The sequence below is a fragment of the Ochotona curzoniae genome, unplaced genomic scaffold (genome assembly GCF_017591425.1).
Source record: "Ochotona curzoniae isolate NIBS_2020 unplaced genomic scaffold, NIBS_Ocur_1.0 contig_3819, whole genome shotgun sequence".
Taxonomy (NCBI): Eukaryota; Metazoa; Chordata; class Mammalia; order Lagomorpha; family Ochotonidae; genus Ochotona; species Ochotona curzoniae.
The window spans coordinates 46569343-46579781 of NW_024466004.1; the positions used below are offsets into that span (position 1 = coordinate 46569343).

The 10439-nt window shown below is 44.1% G+C and overlaps 1 protein-coding gene and 1 non-coding gene across 2 annotated transcripts in view; one reads left to right on the top strand and one right to left on the bottom strand.

Annotated features, from left to right (window-relative positions):
* GPR63 (G protein-coupled receptor 63) overlaps positions 1-9793 on the bottom strand; it is a 57522-nt gene extending 47729 nt beyond the window's left edge. Inside the window, exon 1 of the mRNA XM_040983097.1 lies at positions 9603-9793. The gene's annotated coding sequence lies outside the window, so the exon portion shown is untranslated. The remainder of the gene's footprint in view (positions 1-9602) is intronic.
* On the top strand, positions 6153-6259 carry LOC121158892. Its single transcript, XR_005884263.1, has one exon. It is a non-coding gene; the product is annotated as a U6 spliceosomal RNA (small nuclear RNA).
* Positions 9794-10439: the final 646 nt, after the last annotated feature.

Sequence of the window (10439 nt, forward strand, 5' to 3'; positions counted from 1 at the left end):
AATACACTACCAACTGCTGTACCTACTCTGTTGGAAACAGAATTTACAGCTGTAATTCAACACTAATGGATGGTTTGAGAATGAGACTAAATCTTCTCTATGAAGATAAAAGCATTACTCAATCCAGCAGCAAATCCTTTGACTTGAGTCTTTCATACTACAAATTTAAAAAAAAACTGCAGAAAATAATCAAGGAAGATTATTACTAGCTTTCTAGATTGTACTCTGGAAATAATTCAGTGCCTTGAAGTCAATTTTTTTAAAAGTGCTTTTTATCCTTCTCCAAATATCGTATATCTACAGCTTTACCCAAAGGAAAAACATCATAAATGTGTATAAACATTGAACTATAAAGTATTCATAGCTATATAATAACAAAAAATAATAATCGTGAAAAACAACCTAATTCTAGGTCATATTCCCCATCAACTATGGTATAGACATAGAATAATCTTATTCACGTTCATGTGAAAATGACAGAGCAATATACAAGGCTACTTCAAAGGGCTCATGTAAAATGGAATTCAGAAGATAAATTTATTTTGCTACAAAAATTTTTTTGAAACCCATGATAGATTTTTCATAAAAAACATTCATGTAAAATAAGTCTGTGTGTTTCTCTGCCTTTCAAGTAAACAGATTTTTTTAAAACTCATATTACTAAAATTCTAGATAAGGCAAACTTTAAAAGACACCTCAATTTTGCAAAGCAAATTGAATGGAACCAGAAGATTGCTTCACATCCAATTTGGAGGAAATGGAAAAAAAATTGCAAAAATTATTAAAAGGATGAATTTAATCATTGTATTCTCACACAAATATTCTTCCCTCTGGAAGACTATGGGAGCTCTGCCTAGAATAACCCCTGCCATCCCCACCCAATTCCTTTTGTCTACATCTTTTTCTGATCTGAGCTTCAGGCATCATTAAATACCAACAAATGTTCATCCTCTAAAATTACTTATGCATTTTATTTATTTAAAAAAGAAACAAATAGTAGGAGAAGGTGAGGACACCTTCCTTAGGGAGATGACAACTGGACGGCACATAGCTAGAACATAGAATCACGTCCTTTCTAAACCAATCTCCCTATGGCAGACTCTGGTTTCCCCTCTGTGCATAAAATATCTGCAAAAGCTGTGATGACACAGAGCTAAGTCAACAGAAAAAAGATCAAAGATATTCTGCTCAAAAACTCTAAAAGTATAATTACTTTTAGATAATTACTTTTGTGATAATAATTACATGAGTTTCAAATAAAAATTATCTAAGAATCAATTAACATATGCTTAATATATATGTTAGGTGACTGATATAACATTTGGGAGAGACATTTCAGCTTTAATTGGGCATGACAAGGATATAATTTCATCAGTATCATCACTCAAAGAAAATAGTGCAAATAAGAGCACTACTAATTTCAGCAGGTGACCACGAAATTACCACATTAACTGCAAATGTTTGAGTATACTCTTTTGCCTAGAACCTGAGTCACGTTAAAGTCCATTTTTTCTCTTTATTAAATTTATAGTAACCATATATGAGCTTTCCAATACACTAAGTTTTGTACTTGAGCTTTCTGAATACAGAAAGAAATGACACAAATTACTTTTATGAATTTTATCCATTTTTACTGGCATAAAACTAAAAGGTATTTTATACTGTGGGTCAAACTAAAACACTGAAACAGCTTGCTGTCAGATTTCTGTGAACATTTTTATAAGCATGGCACACTGCCTCAAGCCAACTAAACACTAAAGCATGTTGGGCTGCCCACACTGCAAATTATTTGGAATGTTCTCCACGTTTTGTGGTTGCAAATGCACCAATTCTGTGGATCATCCAGTTCAAATTAAGGGCACATCCAACTTAACAGAAAATTCCCACGAAACTAAAATGACAATTACCCAAGATTCCTACAACTCTGAAAAGTCCATGATCTCAAGCTACACATCTAAATGTTCCTTTTTGAAAACTAAAAGGATATAATGAAAATTCTGTGAAATGTGTCCATGTGTTTTCAAGAAAACACCAAGAATTCACCTTAACTAGACACAAAGAAAGGAAAAAAGGAGTTGCAAAAAAAAAAAGGAGAGGAGGAGTCAAATTGCTCCACGCAACAAAGGACACCCGTAACAAAAAATGACACATATAAATGTATCCTATAGACATATTTCTGACAAATCACTAACAAATTAAAGAAAATACCAGCCAGGCCCGACGGTGGCGCAGTGGTTAATGTCCTCGCCTTGAACGCGCCAGGATCCCATATTGGTGCCGGTTCTAATCCCCGCAGCTCTACTTCCCTTCCAGTTCCCTGCTTGAGGCCCAGGAAAGCAGTTGAGGACGACCCAAAGCTTTGGGACCCTATACCCGCGTGGGAGACACAGAAGAGGTTCCTGGACCTGGCTTCGGATTGGCACAGCACCGGCCATTGCAGTCACTTGGGAAGTGAATCCTCGGATGGAAGATCTTCCTCTCTGTGTTTCCTCCTCTCTGTATATCTGACTTTGTAATAAAAATAAATAAATCTTAAAAAAAAAAAAAGAAAGTAACAGCTTAACATTTAATCACTAATTTACACACATATGCTGAAATACGGCACTTTAGTTGTGAAATAGAAGACATATTCCAAAAGTAAATGGGATTGCTTATCTTGCAGTGACTGGAGCTTTGATTGATTTATAGATATTATTTTCCCAAGAATAAGTTCCATTCTTAAAGGTTTAATGGAATGCCCCAAAGTTTACCCATCATGCCTCTGAGATCTACTCCCTAAGTTCCAAAACTGTGAACCCTAAAGTTATTTTTTTTCTTAATAATTACTGTATTTACTTGAAAGGTCAATGGCGGAGGGAGAGAGAAGAGAGAAAGATCTTTGATCTCATTCACTCTCCAAATGATCTCAACTTTCAAGGCTGAGGTCAGGCTGAAGCAAAGAGCTAGAAACTCCATCTGGGTCTCCTATGTGAGTAACAAGTGCCCAAACACTTCAGTCATCATCTGTTGCATTCCCAGATGTGTTAACAGAGAGCTGGATCAGAAGTGGGGCAGCCCTGACTGAAACTGGCGCTCATATGGAATGTTACTATTATATTTAGTAGTTTAACCTGCTGACCACAACATTAGCCCCAAAAGCTCATTTTTAAATGTTAAGCTGCATGTTGGGAAGCCTAAGCACTAGTTTGTCCTAGTTACTCTGCTTCTGATTCAGCTCCCTTTTAATGTACGCTTTGATAGGCAGCAGATAAAGCCTCAAGAACTTGGGGTCCAGACACTTAAGTGGCAAACCCAGAAGAACTCCAGGATCTCTCCCTCTCCCTTTGTCTCTCTGCTTTTGAAGTCTACAAGTAAACTTTTTTTTATCTTGTTTTAGACCCAGTTATCCTGCTTCTAGGAATATAGCCAAAGGAGATGAAAACTGTACATGAGAAAGAAATCTTAATCCTATATTTACAGCAGCACAATCTACAATAGCAACAACATGGAAACAATCCAGATGCCCATCCAAAAAGGAGTGGTTAAAGGAACTGTGGTACATCTACTCCAGGGAATATTACTCAGTCATTAAAAAGAATGAAATTACACCATTTGCAACTAGATGGTCCCAACTAGAGACCATTATGGTCAGTGAAATAAGTCAATACCAAAATGACCAATACCACATGTTCTCTCTAATGTAAGGAAGCCATCATGCAAACTGTAAGTGCAACAACCGTTTCTATACTGTTTTTGCTGCAACCCACAGGTTTTGATCTTTTTTATTTCATTTTCATTTCTTCCAAATACTTTCCTTCTTCTTGCCAAATTCATTGCTGGCTCAAGGATCACACCGTGGCATCATTTTACCCAAGAGGCTTTTGTGTTATCTTTTCATCACCCATGCACTGATTATTCAGTGGTGTGTTTTTTCAACTCCATGGTGCTATATTTTTTTTTCTCCTTCTTGTTTTGTTTTAACTTCAAACCTGTTGACCTTGTTCATGGCTTCTCACTTAAGGGAATATATAGTGATGGAGTAATAGAAGCTACCATATCCAGAGGTAAAGATATAATGCAACATGCATCCCTACCTCCAAATCAAAGATAGACTCCCAATGAGACGCTGGACTGTCCAACATTGTCGTAGCAGCAATGTCAGGGCACATTTAAAAAACAGATTGATTGAATTATAACTCCTTATGCGGGATTAGACTATTGTAACAATATGGGGAAAATCAGTCAGGGGGTGGGAATTTTGGGGAGTGGGGAATTCCAGACCCTATGGAATTGTACCATAAAATGAAAAATTAAATATTTTTTTAAAAGAAATATTATAATGACAAGCTAACCGTTACCTACTAAAGCTACCTGGTCACTTGTTAAAGATAAACTACTGAAGTGTAAGGAATGTCTGGCCCAGTCCTCCACTAGTGGTGCAGTTAGTCATTTTAGTACACAGATACATGGTTACTATCATTAATACATGGTTCCCCATCGCAAGCCTCATTAGAGTTCCAGAACAAGCTGGCAAACAATATTTTTAACTGCAATCCACTAAAATTACAAAAGGATAAGTTCTAACAAGAATTTTTTTGTTGTTTCAAATATTTTAGACCTGTTATTCTTAGAGTATGTGCGTTATCAATGTCCATAATAGCTTTCCTCAGGGCTCATCAGCGGGTTCCAAGGCCTAGCCATGGATGCATGGCTTGAAGAACTATGTAAGGGACAGCTGAATGGATGGATGGATGGATGGATATATAGATAGATAGATATAGATACTGATAATAAATACATAATTCTATGTGTGTGAATATAAAATTTCAAAAATAATCATTCATAAAGCAATCATTCCAAATCAAATGTACAAGATCTTAAACTGTTCAACACCAACCAATACTATTCTAAGAACCAAGTTACATTCACCTGAGATGCTCAAATCCTCATTTCTTAAACTGAGTTCAGTGACTTTAAGGTAAAACATCAACTAGCAATCAGTCCTAAAATACATGAAGTTTTAGAACCCATCAGCAACAGCTGGGACTGGAGGTGGGCCAAGCCAGGCTGCAGCATCCCATGGCAAAGGCCAACACTGGGGATAAACTATGCCAGGCTGGGTCAGAGCATCCACCTGTATACACAAAATCTGTGGCTGGGTGCAAGCCTGGTTGAGGAGCTAAGGGGACACCCTGGTTGGGCTACGGTTCCCACTAGTGAACATAAGAGCCAGATTGAGGACAGCGAACTGTGCTGAAAAAGACTGCAGTATCCCTTGCGCATGGGTGTGAACTGGGTCTGGATTGTGGCAATAAGCTCTAGCACCCACTGGCACTTGTGAAAACAAGGGTGGATATAGGACAAACCAAGCTAAATCTCAGCACTTAGTGAACCATATGAAAGATGGGTCGGGGGTAGGTCAGGCAAGGCTGGGCTGTAGCACTGAATATAAGAACCGCATGGCCATGGGCCATTCAAACAAGGCCTCTGTACCAGCTGCAATGCAGGCCAAGAACCTACCGGTGTGCACAAGATTTGTGACTGCAATGTGGCCTGATGCAGGAGCTTGGGGCACTCATGTCAGGATGCAGTTCCTGCAGGTGAGCACCAGAACCAAGACTGGGGGTAACCCAGATCAGGCTAGGTTACAGTACACACCAGCATACATATGTGTAGGTCAGGTCTGGAGGGTGGGCTGGACCGACCAGTTCATAGAACCCACTGGCAGACATAAGAACCAGAACAGGGTGTGGGATAGGCCAGATTGCGATGCAATACCAGTCAATTCACATTAGGATTGGGACTGGGGATTGGCAGGGCTAGGCTAGGCTGCAGCACCCACCAACTGGAACTGGGGGGCACACCAGTCCAGGCCAGGCCAACCTAAGGTACCTGTTAGGCTGTAACACCCACCTGTGAATGCCAAGATGAGGCAAAACATGCGAGACCAGACCATGGCACCCACCGGCACAAATGAGACCCTAGGTGGGGTGGTGAGCCTGGTAGGCAACCTGCAGGGGATCCCCTGCTGGGCCACTGCTCCCACTGGTGAGCTGAGAACTGGGACTTGGGACAGATCATGCTGGGCCCAGCTACAAAATCCATTTGCCTGCATATGAGTTGAGTTAGGCAGAAATCCAGGCTGAGTTAGGCAACAATATCCAGTGCATGTTGTGCTCGCTTCGGCAGCACATATACTAAAACTGGAACGATACAGAGAAGATTAGCATGGCCCCTGCACAAGGATGCCACTGCATGCAGTTCATGCAGACAAATGCAGGCTGGTTGGGTTTTGCCACAGCATCAGTTGGCAAGTGCCTGGGCAGGGGCAAATCCTGTCAGGCTAGACTGCAGTACCACCTGAAAAGTGCAAGATCCAGGGCTGGGAGTGGGCCTAGTAGAAAAATTCTGGGCACCCTTCTGATGGGCTGCAGCTCTCACGGGTGATCATGAGAACCAGGGCTGAGGGTAGGCCTGGCTGGACATGCAGTATCACCTGCTAACGTAAGTATGGGCTGGATAGTGGAGTCAGTCTGGTTGGGTTAGGTTGCAGCATCCACTGCCAAGTATGAGAGACAAATGAATGCCTGACAGAGCAGATCAGTCTGCTGTACATACCAGCATGAGCAGGAACTGGGATGGGGGCAGGTGTGGTAGGAGTTACTGGACATCGTTCCAACTAGATTGCAGCTCCCATGTGAGGGCTGCACATGAGGTGGGCAGAGTTAAACTGGGCTGCAGCATCTGTTGGTTTGCATACGAGATGGGGCTGCAGACAGAGCTGATCCAGCAACTGCAACCACCAGTGTGTGCAGCCCAGTGTGAGTGATGGAAAAGCCAGATCCCACCCTGGCTGGCACACATAGTAGTCAAGTCTGAAGTCATGTCAGGTGAGGTTTTTGTGAACTAGACTCAATACTCCAACCACAGTGAAAAATCACAGGATCTGTGGTCTGACCATAGAGTGCATGTGTCAGAACTGGGTTTCCTCAGTTGCTGAAGCCGATGCAGTGAATAGCACACCCAGATGCACATGAGGAACATGACAGCTCACTGAGGCCTGCAGAGGACATCCAGTACCAGGCAGAGAATGGAGGCAGAACAAATTAGACAATAATCTTGGCAAAACTTTAAGAGCAAGCACTTGGACAAGTAGAGACTCTTAAGGTGGACTATGTCATCCAACGGACCTCAGAAGAATTTTCTCAATCTTGGAGCAAAAAAAAGAAAAAAGCATCTCAGAATTACTGAAACTACTTAAGCTGTATATCCTTGATCCTTGGAACATGCTCCACACTGGAGACCCTGTAATGACATCAAGTAGCTGTCCCCCATCCCCAGGTCCTGATGCAGCAGCCTTTCCCTCCCCTCCCCTTCTCCCAATGCAGGAAGAAAAACAAAAATTGGAAGTAATTATCTCACCCACTTTCCCCTTTCCTTGACCCTAATCAGTGATCCACATGCACATACATCCATCTCAACTAGGTAAACATCACCAAAAATAAACTAAATTAATAATTAAAAAGTACACAAGTTATGCAATTTTTCTCCAAAAATTATTCAATTTGTTGAAAATTCTCAGAAACTGCCAGAGATGATGAGTTCCTTTTTAAGTTTCCGTTCTTGTATATGTGGCAGCATATTAGCAAAGATGCACTCAAGTATGAAAATTAATATCCCAAACAAAACTTTACCATATTAATGGTTACTCTGAAATGATTCTCCTTCAAAACTTGCCCACTGCAAATAAGACATGTTCTACACTATTGTTACGGAGTGCAGCCAGTGATTGCTCCTTCACCTCTCCTTGTATATTCTTCCCCCAAAATCCTAATTCGGCTGGGATGTTGGATGCAGATGAGTCCAATTAGTCTTTTTTAGCTACAAGCCCAGTTCCTGTTCCTGCTCATCCCAATGAGCGCCAATTAACTCACAACACTTAGGTATTGGCTCCTGCCCACCTGTGACTCACCTATCAACTGAGAGGGAACAGTATTGCATTGTTGTGTAACCACTCCCCTCACAAGCCCCTTTAAAAGGCCCATAAAGCTGGGGCTCACTCTTTCTGGTCAGGTGTTTCGGTTACTCTGCCACCTTGACTCTTGGCTGATCCAGGATATGCAATCCCCTGAGCATGGTCCCCATATACTGCTTTGATTGGACTTGTGATCTGTTATTTTGGTATTTTCTGTTAGCATGGTCCCTGTATATTGCTTTGATTGGACTTGTGATTTGTTATTTTAGTATGCTGTTATCACCAAGCTTGGTTAATAAAGACTCCTTAATAAAATTTTAGACATGTCTGGTGTGATCTCACTCATACCCCATATAAAGAACATATTCCATATAATGAACATATCGAAGACGACACTTAATAGCACTCTTTTAAATAACCTTCCATTTCTGTTTTATTGTACATTCTGGTCTGGACAAGACCATCAATACCAGCACTGAAATTTGGATTATGCAACGCTTCACAAAATACCGGCACTTTCCATAAGCACCTTTGAATTGCAGCTGATACCCAATGTCCATAATGTGAGTGGAGAAGACAGACAAGAGTGGCAAAAACTTCGGATGCGAGATGGTGGGGCTTCCTTTACCGGAGGGGCACATGAACAAAACTCAACTATGAAATTAATGAAGTTGTATACTGGGCTTTATCAAGTATTTACACATATTATATACCTCATCCGGAGATAAAACTGGAGCATTGTCGGATAACACAACAACAGGGTTCCTAGGAGTCTCAGAAACATTACTGTTAACATTGGTTGGATTCTTCTTAATCTAAGACACGGAAAACAAATCCACCATAAACAAAGGGAAAGTCCTGTTTTTACAAACAGCTGGAACTCGTCCTGCTTCACTGCAAACTAACTACATCCTACTTGAGGGGATACCTGGATCTCCTAAGTGTTGAAATATTTCATCAAAGACTCAACGATCACTTTGAAAACGTGATCCAGTATGGGTAGAATTTTTATAAAGCTATATTCTTGGGAGCTGGGATATTTCAGCATCAAGGGCCTCCACGATATATACTCTCCCTCTCTCAAGGAAAGAAGAGAAAAACGGCAGGACAAGGGAGAAGTAACACCCCGGCCAAGCTGAGCAGCTCCGGTGCCGCGCCACCAGCGCAGACCCCCTCGGAACAGCAGGCGCTCGCACCCAGCCTTCTTTCCCCGGCAACCAGCCGGGCCCTGGGGAACGACGAGACCCCAGAGGGGAAGTTGAGGAGGCTGCAGCCCGGTCCTCTCTCCCCCTGCACCGTGCTTGGCCCGGAGCACAGCGGGCGGGAAGACAGACGCTTTCCTAGAAGGCCCAACCGCTTCGGCGCCGGGGCAGGGGGCTTGGAAAGGGGCAGGGGCGGCGGCCCCGGAGAGACCCAGTGCCCGCCGGGCCCCTCCGCGTGCGGCGCCGGCTGCTGAAACCCCACTTCCACTCCAGCTGCACAAGCCTCTCCGAAAACCCCAGCTTCTGCTTCCCAACTTCAGCCTCGCCCGCCTCGTTGTGCTCGTGCACTCCGCCCAACCGCACACTCTTCCTTCCCCACGCGGCCGATGCAGGCGTCCCCGCCCGGGCCGCCTACCTGTCCCGGGGGCAGCGCAGCCCAGACTCACCTCATACAAAGGGCAGCGCGCAGGCACCGCAGGAGGAGAGCAGGGAGCATGGCCCCAGCCAGTTCCTCCCGGAACTTTCCTGACATAGCACTTCTCTCCTCCACGGCCCAGAATAAAGCTTCCAGGCGGCGGCGGCGGGGGCGGAGGGAGAGGAGGGGGCGGCGATCGCAGCGGCCAAGGCGCAGGCAGGAGCTGGAGCCCAAAGTGAGGAGCACCGGGGCCGAGCGCCCGCGCCGCGGAGCTGCCGAGGGGTTCCCGCCCCCGGGGAACCGACGCTCCCTCTTAAAGGCGCCGGCTCCGGTTTGTTGTTTTCTGTTTTTTTTTTTTTTTTTTTTTTTTTTTTTAAGCGCGGAGGTGAGAAAGGAGAGGTGAGGGGAGAGAGAGGAAGAAACAGATCCCCGGAAGCCAACGCCCTCTCTGTTCCCGGGATGCCCGCCTCTTCTCTCCACCCACGATGGGGTCGCCCCTCCGCCTAGGCAAAGGCGCTGGAGCCCGACCCTGGCGCCGGCCTCGCGGTTGGACTCCTTGTGAGGTTCCCAGGACCTGGGCACTGCACTGTGCCCCAATCTCGTTACTCTCTGCTCCAGGTTACTGCGTTCTCTGCAGTGGCTACTCTTGCCTTTTGCTCCCCTCATTTTTCTGTGCCCTTCCCAAGACAGTGATGAGGCTCTTACCCAGGAGTTCAGGGGTCTGAAATAACTACAGAGCAACTGGGACCTCTGGAGAGATCCCTGAAGCTGTCACTGAGGCGCGGCCCCGCGGACCCCTTCCTTCCAGGTGTTGTGTTCTCTTCCAATGGGCAACTGCCCACTGGCCTCCAGGTGAGTATCCAGGGCC